Source organism: Ascaphus truei (genome assembly GCF_040206685.1).
Source record: "Ascaphus truei isolate aAscTru1 chromosome 2 unlocalized genomic scaffold, aAscTru1.hap1 SUPER_2_unloc_1, whole genome shotgun sequence".
NCBI lineage: Eukaryota > Metazoa > Chordata > Amphibia > Anura > Ascaphidae > Ascaphus > Ascaphus truei.
The window spans coordinates 1,348,540-1,373,068 of NW_027453815.1; the positions used below are offsets into that span (position 1 = coordinate 1,348,540).

At 50.6% G+C, this 24,529-nt stretch overlaps 1 protein-coding gene across 2 annotated transcripts in view; it reads left to right on the plus strand.

The window, feature by feature from the left end:
* NOS3 (nitric oxide synthase 3) overlaps nt 1-24,529 on the plus strand; it is a 300,784-nt gene that overhangs the window by 194,643 nt on the left and 81,612 nt on the right. The window lies entirely within an intron of this gene.

Sequence of the window (24,529 nt, forward strand, 5' to 3'; positions counted from 1 at the left end):
GGAGGCTCTGGGAGAGGGACAGGGAGGCTCTGGGAGAGGGACAGGGAGGCTCTGGGAGAGGGACAGGGAGGCTCTGGGAGAGGGACAGGGAGGCTCTGGGAGAGGGACAGGGAGGCTCTGGGAGAGGGACAGGGAGGCTCTGGGAGAGGGACAGGGAGGCTCTGGGAGAGGGACAGGGAGGCTCTGGGAGAGGGACAGGGAGGCTCTGGGAGAGGGACAGGGAGGCTCAGGGAGAGGGACAGGGAGGCTCAGGGAGAGGGACAGGGAGGCTGAGGGAGAGGGGGACAGGGAGGCTGAGGGAGAGGGGGACAGGGAGGCTGAGGGAGAGGCTGTGGGAGGGGGGGACGGGGAGGCTGAGGGAGAGGGGGACAGGGAGGCTGAGGGAGAGGGGGACAGGGAGGCTGAGGGGGGCAGGGAGGCTCAGGGAGAGGGGGACGGGGAGGCTGATGGAGAGGGAGGCTGCGGGAGAGGAGGACAGGGAGTCTCAGGGAGAGGGACATGGAGGCTCAGGGAGAGGGAGACACTGAGGGAGGGGGATACGGGGAGGCTGAGTGAGAGGGGGACACTGAGGGAGAGGGAGACAGGGAGGCTGAGTGAGGGGGGGACACTGAGGGAGAGGGAGACGGGGAGGCTGAGTGAGAGGGGGACACTGAGGAAGACGCGGAGGCTGAGTGAGAGGGGGACACTGAGGGAGAGGGAGACGGGGAGGCTGAGTGAGAGGGGGACACTGAGGGAGACGGGGAGGCTGAGTGAGAGGGGGACACTGAGGGAGAGGGAGACGGGGAGGCTGAGTGAGAGGGGGACACTGAGGGAGACGGGGAGGCTGAGTGAGAGGGGGACACTGAGGGAGAGGGAGACGGGGAGGCTGAGTGAGAGGGGGACACTGAGGGAGACAGGGAGGCTGAGTGAGAGGGGGACAGAGAGGGAGACGGGGAGGCTGAGTGAGAGAGGGACACTGAGGGAGAGGGAGACGGGGAGGCTGAGTGAGGTGGAGACGGGGAGGCTGAGTGAGAGGGGGACACTGAGGGAGAGGGAGACGGGGAGGCTGAGTGAGAGGGGGACACTGAGGGAGAGAGAGACAGGGAGGCTGAGAGGGACACTGAGGGAGAGGGAGACAGGGAGGCTGAGTGAGAGGGGGACACTGAGGGAGAGGGAAACGGGGAGGCTGAGTGAGAGGGAGAATCTGAGGGAGAGGGAGACAGGGAGGCTGAGTGAGAGGGAGAATCTGAGGGAGAGGGAGACGGGGAGGCTGAGTGAGCGGGGGACACTGAGGGAGAGGGAGACGGGAAGGCTGAGTGAGAGAGGGACACTGAGGGAGACGGGGACACTGAGTGAGAGGGGGACACTGAGGGAGAGGGAGACGGGGAGGCTGAGTGAGAGGGGGACACTGAGTGAGAGGGGGACACTGAGGGAGAGGGAGACGGGGAGGCTGAGTGAGAGGGGGACACTGAGGGAGAGGGAGACGGGGAGGCTGAGTGAGACGGGGACACTGAGTGAGAGGGGGACACTGAGGGAGAGGGAGACGGGGAGGCTGAGTGAGAGGGGGACACTAATTGAGACGGGGAGGCTGAGTGAGAGGGAGAATCTGAGGGAGAGGGAGACGGGGAGGCTGAGTGAGAGGGGGACACTGAGGGAGAGGGAGACGGGGAGGCTGAGTGAGAGTGGGACACTGAGGGAGAGGGAGACAGGGAGGCTCAGTGAGAGGGGGACACTGAGGGAGAGGGAGACAGGGAGGCTGAGTGAGAGGGGGACACTGAGGGAGACGGGGAGGCTGAGTGAGAGGGGGACACTGAGGGAGAGGGAGACAGGGAGGCTGAGTGAGAGGGGGACACTGAGGGAGAGGGAGACGGGGAGGCTGAGTGAGAGGGGGACACTGAGGGAGAGGGAGACTGGGAGGCTGAGTGAGAGGGGGACACAGAGGGAGAGGGGGAGGCTGAGGGAGAGGGGGACACTGAGGGAGAGGGAGACGGGGAGGCTGAGTGAGAGGGGGACACTGAGGGAGACGGGGAGGCTGAGGCTGAAGGGGAGGGTGTGAGAGATTTACATTGCCCTTAATGATTAAAGAGACGGACCAACGTGTGTGTGTGGGTGTGTGTGTGTGTGTGTGTGTGTGTGTGTGTGTGTGTGTGTACGTGTGTGTACAAGTGGGAATATATATGTGTGTTACGGTGAGGGGATAACCAGGCTATACAGTAAAGATTAAGCCCATCTGGTTACCCCTGAAACCGTGGGGTCCCCAGCAGCTACATAGCACCATAAGCCAGGGGCCAGGTATTATAGCATGTACAAGTTAACGTGCCCCCGCTTTTCCACTTTTCTTTTTCCTGTGCCCCAGACTCAGGACCCTTTCTGCGTGTAAGCTTTTAGGGGGGATATTTGGGTAGAAATGCAGCCGTTTTGTTTGCAGGAGTTCAGGGGCCAAAGATACCGGTGGTCCCCTAATTCTCCCCGGCGTGCAGCCATGATGTGCCGGTACTTCCCCTAATTCTCCCCGGCGTGCAGCCATGATGTGCCGGTACTCCCCTAATTCTCCCCGGCGTGCAGGCATGATGTGCCGGTACTCCCCTAATTCTCCCCGGCGTGCAGGCATGATGTGCCGGTACTCCCCTAATTCTCCCCGGCGTGCAGCCATGATGTGCCGGTACTCCCCTAATTCTCCCCGGCGTGCAGGCATGATGTGCCGGTACTTCCCCTAATTCTCCCCGGCGTGCAGGCATGATGTGCCGGTACTCCCCTAATTCTCCCCGGCGTGCAGGCATGATGTGCCGGTACTCCCCTAATTCTCCCCGGCGTGCAGGCATGATGTGCCGGTACTTCCCCTAATTCTCCCCGGCGTGCAGGCATGATGTGCTGGTACTCCCCTAATTCTCCCCGGCGTGCAGGCATGATGTGCCGGTACTCCCCTAATTCTCCCCGGCGTGCAGCCATGATGTGCCGGTACTCCCCTAATTCTCCCCGGCGTGCAGGCATGATGTGCCGGTACTTCCCCTAATTCTCCCCGGCGTGCAGGCATGATGTGCTGGTACTCCCCTAATTCTCCCCGGCGTGCAGCCATGATGTGCCGGTACTCCCCTAATTCTCCCCGGCGTGCAGGCATGATGTGCTGGTACTCCCCTAATTCTCCCCGGCGTGCAGGCATGATGTGCCGGTACTCCCCTAATTCTCCCCGGCGTGCAGCCATGATGTGCCGGTACTTCCCCTAATTCTCCCCGGCGTGCAGCCATGATGTGCCGGTACTTCCCCTAATTCTCCCCGGCGTGCAGGCATGATGTGCCGGTACTCCCCTAATTCTCCCCGGCGTGCAGGCATGATGTGCCGGTACTCCCCTAATTCTCCCCGGCGTGCAGGCATGATGTGCCGGTACTTCCCCTAATTCTCCCCGGCGTGCACCCATGATGTGCTGGTACTCCCCTAATTCTCCCCGGCGTGCAGCCATGATGTGCCGGTACTCCCCTAATTCTCCCCGGCGTGCAGGCATGATGTGCCGGTACTCCCCTAATTCTCCCCGGCGTGCAGCCATGATGTGCCGGTACTCCCCTAATTCTCCCCGGCGTGCAGGCATGATGTGCCGGTACTCCCCTAATTCTCCCCGGCGTGCAGGCATGATGTGCCGGTACTCCCCTAATTCTCCCCGGCGTGCAGGCATGATGTGCCGGTACTCCCCTAATTCTCCCCGGCGTGCAGCCATGATGTGCCGGTACTTCCCCTAATTCTCCCCGGCGTGCAGGCATGATGTGCCGGTACTTCCCCTAATTCTCCCCGGCGTGCAGGCATGATGTGCCGGTACTTCCCCTAATTCTCCCCGGCGTCCAGGCATGATGTGCCGGTACTTCCCCTAATTCTCCCCGGCGTGCAGGCATGATGTGCCGGTACTTCCCCTAATTCTCCCCGGCGGGCAGGCATGATGTGCCGGTACTTCCCCTAATTCTCCCCGGCGTGCAGGCATGATGTGCCGGTACTTCCCCTAATTCTCCCCGGCGTGCAGGCATGATGTGCCGGTACTCCCCTAATTCTCCCCGGCGTGCAGGCATGATGTGCCGGTACTTCCCCTAATTCTCCCCGGCGTGCAGGCATGATGTGCCGGTACTTCCCCTAATTCTCCCCGGCGTGCAGGCATGATGTGCCGGTACTTCCCCTAATTCTCCCCGGCGTGCAGGCATGATGTGCCGGTACTTCCCCTAATTCTCCCCGGCGTGCAGGCATGATGTGCCGGTACTCCCCTAATTCTCCCCGGCGTGCAGGCATGATGTGCCGGTACTTCCCCTAATTCTCCCCGGCGTGCAGGCATGATGTGCCGGTACTCCCCTAATTCTCCCCGGCGTGCAGGCATGATGTGCCGGTACTCCCCTAATTCTCCCCGGCGTGCAGCCATGATGTGCCGGTACTCCCCTAATTCTCCCCGGCGTGCAGGCATGATGTGCCGGTACTTCCCCTAATTCTCCCCGGCGTGCAGGCATGATGTGCCGGTACTTCCCCTAATTCTCCCCGGCGTGCAGGCATGATGTGCCGGTACTCCCCTAATTCTCCCCGGCGTGCAGGCATGATGTGCCGGTACTCCCCTAATTCTCTCCGGCGTGCAGGCATGATGTGCCGGTACTCCCCTAATTCTCCCCGGCGTGCAGGCATGATGTGCCGGTACTTCCCCTAATTCTCCCCGGCGTGCAGGCATGATGTGCCGGTACTTCCCCTAATTCTCCCCGGCGTGCAGGCATGATGTGCCGGTACTTCCCCTAATTCTCCCCGGCGTGCAGCCATGATGTGCCGGTACTCCCCTAATTCTCCCCGGCGTGCAGGCATGATGTGCCGGTACTTCCCCTAATTCTCCCCGGCGTGCAGGCATGATGTGCCGGTACTCCCCTAATTCTCCCCGGCGTACAGGCATGATGTGCCGATACTTCCCCTAATTCTCCCCGGCGTGCAGGCATGATGTGCCAGTACTTCCCCTAATTCTCCCCGGCGTGCAGGCATGATGTGCCGGTACTCCCCTAATTCTCCCCGGCGTGCAGGCATGATGTGCCGGTACTTCCCCTAATTCTCCCCGGCGTGCAGGCATGATGTGCCGGTACTTCCCCTAATTCTCCCCGGCGTGCAGGCATGATGTGCCGGTACTCCCCTAATTCTCCCCGGCGTGCAGGCATGATGTGCCGGTACTTCCCCTAATTCTCCCCGGCGTGCAGGCATGATGTGCCGGTACTCCCCTAATTCTCCCCGGCGTGCAGGCATGATGTGCCGGTACTTCCCCTAAGTCTCCCCGGCGTGCAGGCATGATGTGCTGGTACATGGGTTGAATTACACCGGGGCTGCCCAGTATCCCCCAGACTCCTGGTTTTCGAGCCCAGATGTCCCAGTCCTATTTCCCACACAGATATGGGTCACCCCAAGTTATCCTCTCAGTGGCACCCTGAAGCAGATGCTGCGAGAGTATGTAGCAGCTGAACAGGGAGACTGGGGGGCTCACTTACAGCATTCGCTGTTTGCATACCGAGAGGTACCGCACGAGTCCACCGGATTCTCACATTTTGAGCTCCTATATGGTCACAGAGTCTGGGGACCGCTTGACCTGTCCCGTGAGGGATGGGAGACCTGTTCCGTGAGGGGTGGGAAGGGGAGACTACTGATGCGTCTGTGCTACAGTATGTAGTAGACCTCCGAGACCTGTTAGAGATGCTTATGGGGTTAGCACAGGCTAACCTGAAGCACGCTCAGACCAAGCAGAAGCGTTGGTATGGCAAGAATGCCCGTAGCAGAGAATTCATCCCTGGGCAGCAAGTGCTTGTTCTGAAGCCCACTAGGCAGAACAAACTCATGGCTGCCTGGCCGGTCTGTATACGGTACTCCTGAAGATGAACGAGTGCAACTATGCTGTACAGTTACATGAGGAGACAGGGAGACATGGGACCTATCACATAAATATGTTGAAAGCCTGATTTACGAGTGTGGCATCAGTGCTGGCTATCTGTAGCCCTCTGATGGGGTCCGGCGAGCCAAGCTCTGCCTGACCTAGGGGACGTTTGGCAGGGGGGCACAGTAGAGCAGTTAGGAATAGGTCCCCAGCTCGAAGCACCCCAGTGGGTGCAGGTCCGAGCAATGTTAGAACAGTACATGGAGACCCCTGCATAAGAATGCCTATCGGGTATCAGCAGAGGTGAAAAGGAGCATCGAGGAGGAGGTAGAAGAGATGCTGGCCCAAGGGGTAATAGTACCATCTCAGCGTCCTTGGGCTTCACCGGTAGTCCTGGCACCTAAGGGACCAACACAATATATATATACATTTTAAGGGAAACATAGTGGGACTTCTTCCCTGTGAGAAGCCCGTTGCATCTAAGGGCTTCAGAGAAGAAGTGTGCTGTTCTCTGCCCATTGCATGGAGTTCAGCGTGTTCTCTCTCACTCTGTAGGTGCTGTGCATGGACCAGTACGATATTGTCAACCTGGAGCACGAGACGCTGGTATTGGTTGTCACCAGCACCTTTGGTAACGGTGACCCTCCAGAGAACGGGGAGGTAAGTACATCCCCCCGCTCCATACTGCCCATGCCTACACAAACATTGATGCCGTTGAGATGCTCCTTTCTGCTCTCATGTGGTGTGAATGGCCAGGAACAGTACCACAGTACCACCGTACCCCCGGATCTCTCCAGGCCACAGTACCACCGTACCCCCGGATCTGTCCAGGCCACCGTACCCCCGGATCTCTCCAGGCCACCGTACCTCCGGATCTGTCCAGGCCACCGTGCCATGAAAGGAGCCCTCTGTTCCCATGTTGTGTTGTTATTTACACAGCTGCTGGGCGGGACGTCCGCACTGTTTGGCGTTCCTATAAATGTTCTGCGGGGCATCAGAGAAAACTTATTCCTTCTACTTCTATACTCTGAGACCCCCCGAGAATAACGGGGGTCACCCGCTCAACCGGCAGTGGTGGGGGAAAGAGTTCACTTGGGGAATGTGCGAATAGGCAAATGGAGGGTCTCTCCAAAGAGGGAGTCTAGGTGAAGAGAAGCCCTCCTTAGTGAGCACTTGTTGGTCAGTCAGGTGAGATGCAGAGGGTAGGTGAAGAGAAGCCCCCCATAGTGGGTGCTCACTGGTCAGTCAGGTGGGATGCAGAGGGTAGGTGAAGAGAAGCCCCTCGTAGTGAGCGCTCACTGGTCAGTCAGGTGGGATGCAGAGGGTAGGGGAAGAGAAGCCCCCAGTAGTGAGCACTCGCTGGTCAGTAAGGTGGGATGCAGAGGGTAGGGGAAGAGAAGCCCCCCGTAGTGAGCACTCGCTGGTCAGTAAGGTGGGATGCAGAGGGTAGGGGAAGAGAAGCCCCCCGTAGTGAGCACTTGCTGGTCAGTAAGGTGGGATGCAGAGGGTAGGGGAAGAGAAGCCCCCCGTAGTGAGCACTTGCTGGTCAGTAAGGTGGGATGCAGAGGGTAGGTGAAGAGAAGCCCTCCGTAGTGAGCACTCGCTGGTCAGTAAGGTGGGATGCAGAGGGTAGGGGAAGAGAAGCCCCCCGTAGTGAGCACTCGCTGGTCAGTAAGGTGGGATGCAGAAAGATGCAGAGGATAGACGGGAATTGGAAGGAGCCGGTAGATGTGTGGTGTAACAGAAGAGAGATGCACTTACAAAGCTCACTGAGCACCGTGGGGCACGGGTCATGTTCTATGTAATATGATCAGTGGGAGATAAAATCCATCATCTTTATAATTCGGTGTAAATGCACTGTGTACCATTATTAATGGGAATATGTGCTCGGGGGAACCAGCCTTCCGCCAGAACAGACAGAGATACTGTAGGAAAACGGTCAATTCCACTCTTGGCAACGCAACTCATGTGGAGATCTTCTTTCATCTTCTCATAGCAGGGAGTGCTCCCCGATCTCCCGCTCTGCACCCCTGTGACCTCTGACTCTTCTTTCTATAGGCATTTGCTAAAGGATTGATGGAGATGACCTCTAACATAGCCGCCCTCCAGCCGGAGCAGCAGAAGTGAGTACTCCTGTATCATAGCAGGTCTATGGGAGATGGATTAGATGGATGGATGGATTAGATGGATGGATGGATTAGATGGATGGATGGATTAGATAGATGGATGGATGGATTAGATGGATGGATGGATTAGATGGATGGATGGATTAGATGGATGGATGGATTAGATGGATGGATGGATTAGATGGATGGGTGGATTAGATGGATGGGTGGATTAGATGGATGGATTAGATGGATGGATTAGATGGATGGATGGATGGATGGATTAGATGGATTGGATGGATGGATTGGATGGATGGATGGATGGATTAGATGGATGGATGGATTAGATGGATGGATGGATTAGATGGATGGATGGATTAGATGGATGGATTGGATGGATGGATGCATTAGATGGATTGATGGATTAGATGGATGGATGGATTAGATGGATGGATGGATTGGATGGATGGATGGATTAGATGGATGGATGGATTAGATGGATGGATGGATTAGATGGATGGATGGATTAGATGGATGGATGGATTAGATGGATGGATGGATTAGATGGATGGATGGATTAGATGGATGGATGGATGGATTAGATGGATGGATGGATTAGATGGATGGATGGATTAGATGGATGGATGGATTAGATGGATGGATGGATTGGATGGATGGATGGATTAGATGGATGGATGGATTAGATGGATGGATGGATTAGATGGATGGATGGATTAGATGGATAGATGGAGGGATTGTATAGATGGATTGGATGGATTGATTGTATGGATGGATGGATTATATAGATGGATGGATTAGATGGATGGATTGATTGGATAGATGGATTAGATGGATAGATTAGATGGATCTTACACATGGGTTCTAAAAGCTAAAATGTAGGCACAGCAGTAAATATTCAAACCTGTAGCAACAGACTCTGGAAAGTATTGTGTTTATTGAAATATATATTATTATATATTATATAAATTATTACATTATTGTGTAAATCCCAAGCATTCTTTGTTGGTCACTCGCACTGCTTCAGCTGGGAGACCTTTGCATACATCTATTACTTTGTACCCAAATAAATGCTTCCTTCCATTCCTCCCAGGACTCCCAACTTAAAGGAAGCAGGAATCCATGTCCTGGTGTTTCCTTATCTCTCAGTCTGTTTCCTCCTTCCACCCCCTCCCTGCCTTATTTATATATTTGAGGGTATTTGTAGGTCTCTATCACAGGTCTCTAGCACATACAATGTAACACAGCGCACGTTCTGCATCATACAACTGGGCAGGAGAGATGAAAGGACTCAGTCTAACCAGCTTGAAAGAGAGAAGAGGGGAAGGATGGTAGAAAATCTAATGTATAAAGGGTATCAACAAGGTGCAGGATGGAAGCATTTCTCAGGGAAAGAGCAAGGCTGACTCCGGAGAGCGGGAGGCTCAGTGGAAACTTGGCCAACTACTTCTACAATGAAAGAACCATAGACCTTCGGAAGCGACTCTTGGCAGAGGTGGTGGATCCTAGATAGGGAAAAAGTGAGAGGTCAAATAGTGTCGGAGTCTTCATAGCTGGAAGGAAATAGGCAGATGAGATGGGAAAAGTGATTGTTATCTCTGTTTCTTATTTAAGCAGATAGTAGTGTGTTGTGAGCACGGTGTGTGTGTGTATGTGTGTGTGTGTCACTGTGAATTAGAGGAAGGGAGCAGTGCGCACCCTGAGGGGGAAGGAGTCTTTTCCTCTGGGACTTCCTCCTGACAGGGAGTTCTGATTCCCAGATACGTTGATGATGTGAAGAGCAGTTGCCATGGAAACTGGTGAATTATCTTACCAAAAATGAAATAGGAAATGTAGGAAGGAAACGCTCCCTAAAATAGAATTACTAGTGTCTTGTGCATGCCGGTTATTTCTCCCAATATTCCCCATCTGGGACAGAATTGGGTCGACCGTGATTGGATTTGCGGTGCAGTAAACTCCCTGAGGCCTGTGACACCTTTGCTGACAGTTTAATGTTTGTTGCATAGTTTAACACATGTTTAATGGCTTAATAATAATCTCCAAAAGTACTATTCTTCCAAAAGAAGACACAGGAAGCCCAGAAAAATCAATAAAACCCACATTGCAATAATACTTTGAAATAAAATCATATATTTTTCAGAGTGCAGGCCAGTGCAGTGGGAATAATCATTCGGAGTGCCAGCATCCAATATATAGCTTTGTTCAGGAACATAATATGTACATGTATCATATAATAAAAGCCTTCAATAGTAATAGGAAATGCACAGAAAAGAGAAAGCAGGGATTTTGGGGGGGTAATATTGGGCCCAGTACCTTTTATGGATCAACATACCCCATCATTCCCACGGCACAGACATCTGCTCAAAGGGTTAAACCCACGGCACAGACATCTGCTCAAAGGGTTAAAGGACATTTATTTCATTTATATTGAGTATATACAGTGATGTCTAAAGACTAATATTACACATACAGATAAACCGGCTTCATTGTTCCCTGTGATACATTAAATTGTGATATGGTGCAATATGTTGTGATATGCTGCATTAGCACTGCCATCCAATCCCACTCCGTGATATTCGGAGTTACAGATGTTACCGAGTTACTTTCCCCAGAGTACAGATGTTACAGATGTTGCCTGAGTTACTTTGCCCGGAGTACAGATGATACAGATGTTGCCCGAGTTACTGTCCCTGGAGTACAGATGTTACAGATGTTGCCTGAGTTACTTTGCCCGGAGTACAGATGTTACAGATGTTGCCCGAGTTACTGTCCCTGAAGTACAGATGTTACAGATGTTTCCTGAGTTACTGTCCCCGGGTTACAGATGTTGCCTGAGTTACTTTCCCTGGAGTACAGATGTTACAGATGTTGCCTGAGATACTTTCCCTGGAGTGCAGATGTTACAGATGTTGCCTGAGATACTTTCCCTGGAGTACAGATGTTACAGATGTTGCCTGAGATACTTTCCCTGGAGTACAGATGTTGCCTGAGTTACTGTCCCCGGGTTACAGATGTTACAGATGTTGCCTGAGTTACTGTCCCCGGAGTACAGATGTTACAGATGTTGCCTGAGTTACTGTCCCCGGAGTACAGATGTTACAGATGTTGCCTGAGTTACTTTCCCCTGAGTACAGATGTTACAGATGTTGCCTGAGTTACTTTCTCTGGAGTACAGATGTTGCCTGAGTTACTGTCCCCGGGTTACAGATGTTACAGATATTGCCTGAGTTACTTTCCCCTGAGTACAGATGTTACAGATGTTGCCTGAGATACTTTCCCTGGAGTACAGATGTTACAGATGTTGCCCGAGTTACTGTCCCCGGAGTACAGATGTTACAGATGTTGCCTGAGTTACTGTCCCCGGAGTACAGATGTTACAGATGTTGCCTGAGTTACTTTCCCCTGAGTACAGATGTTACAGATGTTGCCTGAGATACTTTCCCTGGAGTACAGATGTTACAGATGTTGCCAGAGATACTTTCCCCAGAGTACAGATGTTACAGATGTTGCCTGAGTTACTTTCCCCAGAGTACAGATGTTACAGATGTTGCCAGAGATACTTTCCCCAGAGTACAGATGTTACAGATGTTGCCTGAGATACTTTCCCTGGAGTACAGATGTTACAGATGTTGCCTGAGTTACTGTCCCCGGGTTACAGATGTTACAGATGTTGCCTGAGTTACTGTCCCCGGAGTACAGATGTTACAGATGTTTCCTGAGTTACTGTCCCCGGGTTACAGATGTTACAGATGTTGCCTGAGTTACTGTCCCCGGAGTACAGATGTTACAGATGTTGCCTGAGTTATTGTCCCCGGGTTACAGATGTTGCCTGAGTTACTGTCCCCGGAGTACAGATGTTGCCTGAGTTACTTTCCCCTGAGTACAGATGTTACAGATGTTGCCTGAGATACTTTCCCTGGAGTACAGATGTTACAGATGTTGCCTGAGATACTTTCCCTGGAGTACAGATGTTACAGATGTTGCCTGAGTTACTGTCCCCGGAGTACAGATGTTACAGATGTTGCCTGAGTTACTGTCCCCGGAGTAGAGATGTTACAGATGTTTCCTGAGTTACTGTCCCCGGGTTACAGATGTTACAGATGTTGCCTGAGTTACTGTCCCCGGAGTACAGATGTTACAGATGTTGCCTGAGATACTTTCCCTGGAGTACAGATGTTGCCTGAGTTATTGTCCCCGGGTTACAGATGTTGCCTGAGTTACTGTCCCCGGAGTACAGATATAACAGATGTTGCCTGAGTTACTGTCCCTTTAGTACAGATGTTACAGATGTTGCCTGTGTTACTGTCCCCAGGTTACAGATGTTACAAATGTTGCCTGAGTTACTTTCCCCTGAGTACAGATGTTACAGATGTTGCCTGAGATACTTTCCCTGGAGTACAGATGTTACAGATGTTGCCTGAGTTACTGTCCCCGGAGTACAGATATAACAGATGTTGCCTGAGTTACTGTCCCCGGGTTACAGATGTTACAGATGTTGCCTGTGTTACTGTCCCCAGGTTACAGATGTTACAAATGTTGCCTGAGTTACTTTCCCCTGAGTACAGATGTTACAGATGTTGCCTGAGATACTTTCCCTGGAGTACAGATATAACAGATGTTGCCTGAGTTACTGTCCCTTTAGTACAGATGTTACAGATGTTGCCTGTGTTACTGTCCCCGGAGTACAGATGTTACAGATGTTGCCTGAGTTACTGTCCCCGGGTTACAGATGTTACAGATGTTGCCTGAGTTACTGTCCCCGGGTTACAGATGTTACAGATGTTGCCTGAGTTACTGTCCCCGGGTTACAGATGTTGCCTGAGTTACTGTCCCGGGTTACAGATGTTACAGATGTTGCCTGAGTTACTGTCCCCGGGTTACAGATGTTGCCTGAGTTACTGTCCCCGGGTTACAGATGTTACAGATGTTGCCTGAGTTACTGTCCCCGGAGTACAGATGTTACAGATGTTGCCTGAGTTACTGTCCCCGGAGTACAGATATTACAGATGTTGCCTGAGTTACTGTCCCCGGGTTACAGATGTTGCCTGAGTTACTTTCTCCTGAGTACAGATGTTACAGATGTCGCCTGAGATACTTTCCCCGGGTTACAGATGTTGCCTGAGTTACTTTGCTTGGAGTACAGATGTTACAGATGTTGCCCGAGTTACTGTCACTGGAGTACAGATGTTACAGATGTTGCCTGAGATACTTTCCCCAGAGTACAGATGTTGCCTGAGTTACTGTCCCCGGAGTGCAGATGTTACAGATGTTGCCAGAGATACTTTCCCCAGAGTACAGATGTTACAGATGTTGCCTGAGATACTTTCCCCAGAGTACAGATGTTGCCAGAGATACTTTCCCCAGAGTACAGATGTTGCCAGAGATACTTTCCCCAGAGTACAGATGTTGCCAGAGATACTTTCCCCAGAGTACAGATGTTGCCAGAGATACTTTCCCCAGAGTACAGATGTTACCCGAGTTACTTTCCCCAGAGTACAGATGTTACAGATGTTGCCTGAGATACTTTCCCCAGAGTACAGATGTTACAAATGTTGCCTGAGCTACTTTCCCATGAGTACAGATGTTACAGATGTTGCCTGAGTTACTGTCCCCGGGCTACAGATGTTACATATGTTGCCTGAGTTACTGTCCCCGGGTTACAGATGTTGCCTGAGTTACTGTCCCCGGGTTACAGATGTTATAGATGTTGCCTGAGTTACTGTCCCCGGGTTACAGATGTTGCCTGAGTTACTGTCCCCGGAGTACAGATATTACAGATGTTGCCTGAGTTACTGTCCCCGGGTTACAGATGTTACAGATGTTGCCTGAGTTACTGTCCCCGGAGTACAGATATTACAGATGTTGCCTGAGTTACTTTCCCCGGAGTACAGATGTTGCCTGAGTTACTGTCCCCGGGTTACAGATGTTACAGATGTTGCCTGAGTTACTGTCCCCGGGTTACAGATGTTGCCTGAGTTACTGTCCCCGGGTTACAGATGTTACAGATGTTGCCTGAGTTACTTTCCCCGGAGTACAGATGTTGCCTGAGTTACAGTCCCCGGGTTACAGATGTTACAGATGTTGCCTGAGTTACTGTCCCTTTAGTACAGATGTTACAGATGTTGCCTGAGATACTTTCCCCAGAGTACAGATGTTACAGATGTTGCCTGAGATACTTTCCCCAGAGTACAGATGTTGCCTGAGTTACTGTCCCCGGAGTACAGATGTTACAGATGTTGCCTGAGATACTTTCCCCAGAGTACAGATGTTACAGATGTTGCCTGAGATACTTTCCCCAGAGTACAGATGTTACAGATGTTGCCTGAGTTACTGTCCCTGAGTTACAGATGTTACAGATGTTGCCTGAGATACTTTCCCTGGAGTACAGATGTTGCCTGAATTACTGTCCTCGGAGTACAGATGTTACAGATGTTGCCTGAGTTACTGTCCCCGGAGTACAGATGTTACAGATGTTGCCTGAGTTACTGTCCCCGGAGTACAGATGTTACAGATGTTGCCTGAGTTACTTTCCCCAGTGTACAGATGTTACAGATGTTGCCTGAGATACTTTCCCCGGGTTACAGATGTTGCCAGAGATACTTTCCCCGGAGTACAGATGTTACAGATGTTGCCAGAGATACTTTCCCCAGAGTACAGATGTTACAGATGTTGCCTGAGATACTTTCCCCAGAGTACAGATGTTGCCAGAGATACTTTCCCCAGAGTACAGATGTTGCCAGAGATACTTTCCCCAGAGTACAGATGTTGCCAGAGATACTTTCCCCAGAGTACAGATGTTGCCAGAGATACTTTCCCTAGAGTACAGATGTTGATAGAGATACTTTCCCCAGAGTACAGATGTTGCCAGAGATACTTTCCCCAGAGTACAGATGTTGCCAGAGATACTTTCCCCAGAGTACAGATGTTGCCAGAGATACTTTCCCCAGAGTACAGATGTTACAGATGTTGCCAGAGATACTTTCCCCAGAGTACAGATGTTACAGATGTTGCCAGAGATACTTTCCCCAGAGTACAGATGTTACAGATGTTGCCAGAGATACTTTCCCCAGAGTACAGATGTTACAGATGTTGCCAGAGTTACTGTGACTGGAGTACAGATGTTACAGATGTTGCCTGAGATACTTTCCCTGGAGTACAGATGTTACAGATGTTGCCCGAGTTACTGTCCCTGAAGTACAGATGTTACAGATGTTGCCCGAGTTACTGTCCCCGGGTTACAGATGTTACAGATGTTGCCTGAGTTACTGTCCCCGGGTTACAGATGTTACAGATGTTGCCTGAGATACTTTCCCATGAGTACAGATGTTACAGATGTTGCCTGAGTTACTGTCCCCGGGTTACAGATGTTACAGATGTTGCCTGAGTTACTGTCCCCGGGTTACATATGTTGCCTGAGTTACTGTCCCCGGGTTACAGATGTTACAGATGTTGCCTGAGTTACTGTCCCCGCGTTACAGATGTTACAGATGTTGCCTGAGTTACTGTCCCCGGGTTACATATGTTGCCTGAGTTACTGTCCCCGGGTTACAGATGTTACAGATGTTGCCTGAGTTACTGTCCCCGGAGTACAGATGTTACAGATGTTGCCTGAGTTACTGTCCCCGGGTTACAGATGTTGCCTGAGTTACTGTCCCCGGGTTACAGATGTTATAGATGTTGCCTGAGTTACTGTCCCTGGGTTACAGATGTTACAGATGTTGCCTGAGTTACTGTCGCCGGGTTACAGATGTTACAGATGTTGCCTGAGTTACTGTCCCCAGAGTACAGATGTTACAGATGTTGCCTGAGATACTTTCCCCAGAGTACAGATGTTGCCTGAGTTACTGTCCCTGAGTTACAGATGTTACAGATGTTGCCTGAGTTACTGTCCCCGGAGTACAGATGTTACAGATGTTGCCTGAGATACTTTCCCCAGAGTACAGATGTTGCCTGAATTACTGTCCCCGGAGTACAGATGTTACAGATGTTGCCTGAGTTACTGTCCCCGGAGTACAGATGTTGCCTGAGTTACTGTCCCTTTAGTACAGATGTTACAGATGTTGCCTGAGATACTTTCCCCAGAGTACAGATGTTGCCTGAGTTACTGTCCCCGGAGTACAGATGTTTCAGATGTTGCCAGAGATACTTTCCCCAGAGTACAGATGTTACAGATGTTGCCTGAGATACTTTCCCCAGAGTACAGATGTTGCCAGAGATACTTTCCCCAGAGTACAGATGTTGCCAGAGATACTTTCCCCAGAGTACAGATGTTGCCAGAGATACTTTCCCCAGAGTACAGATGTTGCCAGAGATACTTTCCCCAGAGTACAGATGTTGCCAGAGATACTTTCCCCAGAGTACAGATGTTACAGATGTTGCCAGAGATACTTTCCCCAGAGTACAGATGTTACAGATGTTGCCAGAGATACTTTCCCCAGAGTACAGATGTTACAGATGTTGCCAGAGATACTTTCCCCAGAGTACAGATGTTACAGATGTTGCCAGAGATACTTTCCCCAGAGTACAGATGTTACAGATGTTGCCAGAGTTACTGTCACTGGAGTACAGATGTTACAGATGTTGCCTGAGATACTTTCCCTGAAGTACAGATGTTACAGATGTTGCCCGAGTTACTGTCCCTGAAGTACAGATGTTACAGATGTTGCCCGAGTTACTGTCCCCGGGTTACAGATGTTACAGATGTTGCCTGAGTTACTGTCCCCGGGTTACAGATGTTACAGATGTTGCCTGAGTTACTGTCCCCGGAGTACAGATGTTACAAATGTTGCCTGAGCTACTTTCCCATGAGTACAGATGTTACAGATGTTGCCTGAGTTACTGTCCCCGGGCTACAGATGTTACAGATGTTGCCTGAGTTACTGTCCCCGGGTTACATATGTTGCCTGAGTTACTGTCCCCGGGTTACAGATGTTACAGATGTTGCCTGAGTTACTGTCCCCGGGTTACATATGTTGCCTGAGTTACTGTCCCCGGGTTACAGATGTTACAGATGTTGCCTGAGTTACTGTCCCCGGAGTACAGATGTTACAGATGTTGCCTGAGTTACTGTCCCCGGGTTACAGATGTTGCCTGAGTTACTGTCCCCGGGTTACAGATGTTATAGATGTTGCCTGAGTTACTGTCCCTGGGTTACAGATGTTACAGATGTTGCCTGAGTTACTGTCGCCGGGTTACAGATGTTGCCTGAGTTACTTTCCCCGGAGTACAGATGTTGCCTGAGTTACTGTCCCCGGGTTACAGATGTTACAGATGTTGCCTGAGTTACTGTCCCCAGAGTACAGATGTTACAGATGTTGCCTGAGATACTTTCCCCAGAGTACAGATGTTGCCTGAGTTACTGTCCCTGAGTTACAGATGTTACAGATGTTGCCTGAGTTACTGTCCCCAGAGTACAGATGTTACAGATGTTGCCTGAGATACTTTCCCCAGAGTACAGATGTTGCCTGAGTTACTGTCCCTGAGTTACAGATGTTACAGATGTTGCCTGAGTTACTGTCCCCGGAGTACAGATGTTACAGATGTTGCCTGAGATACTTTCCCCAGAGTACAGATGTTGCCTGAGTTACTGTCCCCGGAGTACAGATGTTGCCTGAGTTACTGTCCCTTTAGTACAGATGTTACAGATGTTGCCTGAGATACTTTCCCCAGAGTACAGATGTTGCCTGAGTTACTGTCCCCGGAGTACAGATGTTTCAGATGTTGCCAGAGATACTTTCCCCAGAGTACAGATGTTACAGATGTTGCCAGAGATACTTTCCCCAGAGTACAGATGTTGCCAGAGATACTTTCCCCAGAGTACAGATGTTGCCAGAGATACTGTCCCCGGAGTACAGATGTTACAGATGTTGCCTGAGATACTTTCCCCAGAGTACAGATGTTACAGATGTTGCCAGAGATACTTTCCCCAGAGTACAGATGTTACAGATGTTCCCAGAGATACTTTCCCCAGAGTACAGATGTTACAGATGTTGCCAGAGATACTTTCCCCAGAGTACAGATGTTACAGATGTTGCCTGAGATACTTTCCCCAGAGTACAGATGTTGCCAGAGATACTGTCCCCGGAGTACAGATGTTACAGATGTTGCCAGAGATACTTTCCCCAGAGTACAGATGTTGCCAGAGATACTTTCCCCAGAGTACAGATGTTGCCAGAGATACTGTCCCCGGAGTACAGATGTTACAGATGTTGCCTGAGATACTTTCCCCAGAGTACAGATGTTGCCAGAGATACTGTCCCCGGAGTACAGATGTTACAGATGTTTCCTGAGTTACTTTCCCCAGAGTACAGATGTTACAGATGTTGCCAGAGATACTTTCCCCAGTGTACAGATGTTACAGATGTTGCCTGAGTTCATTCCACACAGGTGCCTGCCATAGGGTGTCCACAGAGGTGACTGCCTGTCCTCCCGGCCTCCAGCAGGCACCTCTGCGGATCTGACACATTTTCCGGTTGCCGGCGGGGTGCTTGGGCCCCATGTGACCGGGACAGTAGTCCCAGATGCCCCTCCCCCGCTCCCGCTGCTGCTCCAGGGAATCCCTTGTGGTTGGCCGGCCCTCACATGATGCCACTCTAGCGACAGATGTTGCCTGAGATACTTTCCCCAGAGTACAGATGTTGCCAGAGATACTTTCCCCAGAGTACAGATGTTGCCAGAGATACTTTCCCCAGAGTACAGATGTTGCCAGAGATACTTTCCCCAGAGTACAGATGTTGCCAGAGTTACTGTCCCTTTAGTACAGATGTTACAGATGTTGCCTGAGATACTTTCCCCAGAGTACAGATGTTGCCAGAGATACTTTCCCCAGAGTACAGATGTTACAGATGTTGCCTGAGATACTTTCCCTGGAGTACAGATGTTACAGATGTTGCCTGAGATACTTTCCCTGGAGTACAGATGTTACAGATGTTGCCTGAGTTACTTTCCCGAGTACAGATGTTACAGATGTTGCCTGAGATACTTTCCCCAGAGTACAGATGTTGCCAGAGATACTGTCCCCGGAGTACAGATGTTACAGATGTTGCCAGAGATACTTTCCCCAGAGTACAGATGTTGCCAGAGATACTTTCCCCAGAGTACAGATGTTGCCAGAGATACTGTCCCCGGAGTACAGATGTTACAGATGTTGCCTGAGATACTTTCCCCAGAGTACAGATGTTACAGATGTTGCCAGAGATACTGTCCCCGGAGTACAGATGTTACAGATGTTTCCTGAGTTACTTTCCCCAGAGTACAGATGTTACAGATGTTGCCAGAGATACTTTCCCCAGTGTACAGATGTTACAGATGTTGCCTGAGTTCATTCCACACAGGTGCCTGCCATAGGGTGTCCACAGAGGTGACTGCCTGTCCTCCCGGCCTCCAGCAGGCACCTCTGCGGATCTGACACATTTTCCGGTTGCCGGCGGGGTGCTTGGGCCCCATGTGACCGGGACAGTAGTCCCAGATGCCCCTCCCCCGCTCCCGCTGCTGCTCCAGGGAATCCCTTGTGGTTGGCCGGCCCTCACATGATGCCACTCTAGCGACAGATGTTGCCTGAGATACTTTCCCCAGAGGTCAGATGTTGCCTGAGATACTTTCCCCAGAGTACAGATGTTACAGATGTTGCCAGAGATACTTTCCCCAGAGTACAGATGTTACAGATGTTGCCAGAGATACTTTCCCCAGAGGTCAGATGTTGCCTGAGATACTTTCCCCAGAGTACAGATGTTACAGATGTTGCCAGAGATACTTTCCCCAGAGTACAGATGTTACAGATGTTGCCAGAGATACTTTCCCCAGAGTACAGATGTTGCCAGAGATACTGTCCCCGGAGTACAGATGTTACAGATGTTGCCAGAGATACTTTCCCCAGAGTACAGATGTTACAGATGTTCCCAGAGATACTTTCCCCAGAGTACAGATGTTACAGATGTTGCCTGAGTTACTGTCCCCGGAGTACAGATGTTACAGATGTTGCCTGAGTTACTTTCCCCAGTGTACAGATGTTACAGATGTTGCCTGAGATACTTTCCCCAGAGTACAGATGTTACAGATGTTGCCTGAGATACTTTCCCCGGGTTACAGATGTTGCCTGAGATACTTTCCCCAGAGTACAGATGTTGCCAGAGATACTTTCCCCGGAGTACAGATGTTACAGATGTTGCCAGAGATACTTTCCCCAGAGTACAGATGTTACAGATGTTGCCTGAGATACTTTCCCCAGAGTACAGATGTTGCCAGAGATACTTTCCCCAGAGTACAGATGTTGCCAGAGATACTTTCCCCAGAGTACAGATGTTGCCAGAGATACTTTCCCCAGAGTACAGATGTTGCCAGAGATACTTTCCCTAGAGTACAGATGTTGCCAGAGATACTTTCCCCAGAGTACAGATGTTGCCAGAGATACTTTCCCCAGAGTACAGATGTTGCCAGAGATACTTTCCCCAGAGTACAGATGTTGCCAGAGATACTTTCCCCAGAGTACAGATGTTGCCAGAGATACTTTCCCCAGAGTACAGATGTTGCCAGAGATACTTTCCCCAGAGTACAGATGTTGCCAGAGATACTTTCCCCAGAGTACAGATGTTGCCAGAGATACTTTCCCCAGAGTACAGATGTTGCCAGAGATACTTTCCCCAGAGTACAGATGTTACAGATGTTGCCAGAGATACTTTCCCCAGAGTACAGATGTTACAGATGTTGCCAGAGATACTTTCCCCAGAGTACAGATGTTACAGATGTTGCCAGAGATACTTTCCCCAGAGTACAGATGTTACAGATGTTGCCAGAGTTACTGTGACTGGAGTACAGATGTTACAGATGTTGCCTGAGATACTTTCCCTGGAGTACAGATGTTACAGATGTTGCCCGAGTTACTGTCCCTGAAGTACAGATGTTACAGATGTTGCCCGAGTTACTGTCCCCGGGTTACAGATGTTACAGATGTTGCCTGAGTTACTGTCCCCGGGTTACAGATGTTACAGATGTTGCCTGAGTTACTGTCCCCGGAGTACAGATGTTACAAATGTTGCCTGAGCTACTTTCCCATGAGTACAGATGTTACAGATGTTGCCTGAGTTACTGTCCCCGGGTTACATATGTTGCCTGAGTTACTGTCCCCGGGTTACAGATGTTACAGATGTTGCCTGAGTTACTGTCCCCGGGTTACAGATGTTACAGATGTTGCCTGAGTTACTGTCCCCGGGTTACATATGTTGCCTGAGTTACTGTCCCCGGGTTACAGATGTTACAGATGTTGCCTGAGTTACTGTCCCCGGAGTACAGATGTTACAGATGTTGCCTGAGTTACTGTCCCCGGGTTACAGATGTTGCCTGAGTTACTGTCCCCGGGTTACAGATGTTATAGATGTTGCCTGAGTTACTGTCCCTGGGTTACAGATGTTACAGATGTTGCCTGAGTTACTGTCGCCGGGTTACAGATGTTACAGATGTTGCCTGAGTTACTGTCCCCAGAGTACAGATGTTACAGATGTTGCCTGAGATACTTTCCCCAGAGTACAGATGTTGCCTGAGTTACTGTCCCTGAGTTACAGATGTTACAGATGTTGCCTGAGTTACTGTCCCCGGAGTACAGATGTTACAGATGTTGCCTGAGATACTTTCCCCAGAGTACAGATGTTGCCTGAATTACTGTCCCCGGAGTACAGATGTTACAGATGTTGCCTGAGTTACTGTCCCCGGAGTACAGATGTTGCCTGAGTTACTGTCCCTTTAGTACAGATGTTACAGATGTTGCCTGAGATACTTTCCCCAGAGTACAGATGTTGCCTGAGTTACTGTCCCCGGAGTACAGATGTTTCAGATGTTGCCAGAGATACTTTCCCCAGAGTACAGATGTTACAGATGTTGCCTGAGATACTTTCCCCAGAGTACAGATGTTGCCAGAGATACTTTCCCCAGAGTACAGATGTTGCCAGAGATACTTTCCCCAGAGTACAGATGTTGCCAGAGATACTTTCCCCAGAGTACAGATGTTGCCAGAGATACTTTCCCCAGAGTACAGATGTTGCCAGAGATACTTTCCCCAGAGTACAGATGTTGCCAGAGATACTTTCCCCAGAGTACAGATGTTACAGATGTTGCCAGAGATACTTTCCCCAGAGTACAGATGTTACAGATGTTGCCAGAGATACTTTCCCCAGAGTACAGATGTTACAGATGTTGCCAGAGATACTTTCCCCAGAGTACAGATGTTACAGATGTTGCCAGAGATACTTTCCCCAGAGTACAGATGTTACAGATGTTGCCAGAGTTACTGTCACTGGAGTACAGATGTTACAGATGTTGCCTGAGATACTTTCCCTGAAGTACAGATGTTACAGATGTTGCCCGAGTTACTGTCCCTGAAGTACAGATGTTACAGATGTTGCCCGAGTTACTGTCCCCGGGTTACAGATGTTACAGATGTTGCCTGAGTTACTGTCCCCGGGTTACAGATGTTACAGATGTTGCCTGAGTTACTGTCCCCGGAGTACAGATGTTACAAATGTTGCCTGAGCTACTTTCCCATGAGTACAGATGTTACAGATGTTGCCTGAGTTACTGTCCCCGGGCTACAGATGTTACAGATGTTGCCTGAGTTACTGTCCCCGGGTTACATATGTTGCCTGAGTTACTGTCCCCGGGTTACAGATGTTACAGATGTTGCCTGAGTTACTGTCCCCGGGTTACATATGTTGCCTGAGTTACTGTCCCCGGGTTACAGATGTTACAGATGTTGCCTGAGTTACTGTCCCCGGAGTACAGATGTTACAGATGTTGCCTGAGTTACTGTCCCCGTGTTACAGATGTTGCCTGAGTTACTGTCCCCGGGTTACAGATGTTATAGATGTTGCCTGAGTTACTGTCCCTGGGTTACAGATGTTACAGATGTTGCCTGAGTTACTGTCGCCGGGTTACAGATGTTGCCTGAGTTACTTTCCCCGGAGTACAGATGTTGCCTGAGTTACTGTCCCCGGGTTATAGATGTTACAGATGTTGCCTGAGTTACTGTCCCCAGAGTACAGATGTTACAGATGTTGCCTGAGATACTTTCCCCAGAGTACAGATGTTGCCTGAGTTACTGTCCCTGAGTTACAGATGTTACAGATGTTGCCTGAGTTACTGTCCCCAGAGTACAGATGTTACAGATGTTGCCTGAGATACTTTCCCCAGAGTACAGATGTTGCCTGAGTTACTGTCCCTGAGTTACAGATGTTACAGATGTTGCCTGAGTTACTGTCCCCGGAGTACAGATGTTACAGATGTTGCCTGAGATACTTTCCCCAGAGTACAGATGTTGCCTGAGTTACTGTCCCCGGAGTACAGATGTTGCCTGAGTTACTGTCCCTTTAGTACAGATGTTACAGATGTTGCCTGAGATACTTTCCCCAGAGTACAGATGTTGCCTGAGTTACTGTCCCCGGAGTACAGATGTTTCAGATGTTGCCAGAGATACTTTCCCCAGAGTACAGATGTTACAGATGTTGCCAGAGATACTTTCCCCAGAGTACAGATGTTGCCAGAGATACTTTCCCCAGAGTACAGATGTTGCCAGAGATACTGTCCCCGGAGTACAGATGTTACAGATGTTGCCTGAGATACTTTCCCCAGAGTACAGATGTTACAGATGTTGCCAGAGATACTTTCCCCAGAGTACAGATGTTACAGATGTTCCCAGAGATACTTTCCCCAGAGTACAGATGTTACAGATGTTGCCAGAGATACTTTCCCCAGAGTACAGATGTTACAGATGTTGCCTGAGATACTTTCCCCAGAGTACAGATGTTGCCAGAGATACTGTCCCCGGAGTACAGATGTTACAGATGTTGCCAGAGATACTTTCCCCAGAGTACAGATGTTGCCAGAGATACTTTCCCCAGAGTACAGATGTTGCCAGAGATACTGTCCCCGGAGTACAGATGTTACAGATGTTGCCTGAGATACTTTCCCCAGAGTACAGATGTTGCCAGAGATACTGTCCCCGGAGTACAGATGTTACAGATGTTTCCTGAGTTACTTTCCCCAGAGTACAGATGTTACAGATGTTGCCAGAGATACTTTCCCCAGTGTACAGATGTTACAGATGCTGCCTGAGTTCATTCCACACAGGTGCCTGCCATAGGGTGTCCACAGAGGTGACTGCCTGTCCTCCCGGCCTCCAGCAGGCACCTCTGCGGATCTGACACATTTTCCGGTTGCCGGCGGGGTGCTTGGGCCCCATGTGACCGGGACAGTAGTCCCAGATGCCCCTCCCCCGCTCCCGCTGCTGCTCCAGGGAATCCCTTGTGGTTGGCCGGCCCTCACATGATGCCACTCTAGCGACAGATGTTGCCTGAGATACTTTCCCCAGAGTACAGATGTTGCCAGAGATACTTTCCCCAGAGTACAGATGTTGCCAGAGATACTTTCCCCAGAGTACAGATGTTGCCAGAGTTACTGTCCCTTTAGTACAGATGTTACAGATGTTGCCTGAGATACTTTCCCCAGAGTACAGATGTTGCCAGAGATACTTTCCCCAGAGTACAGATGTTACAGATGTTGCCTGAGATACTTTCCCTGG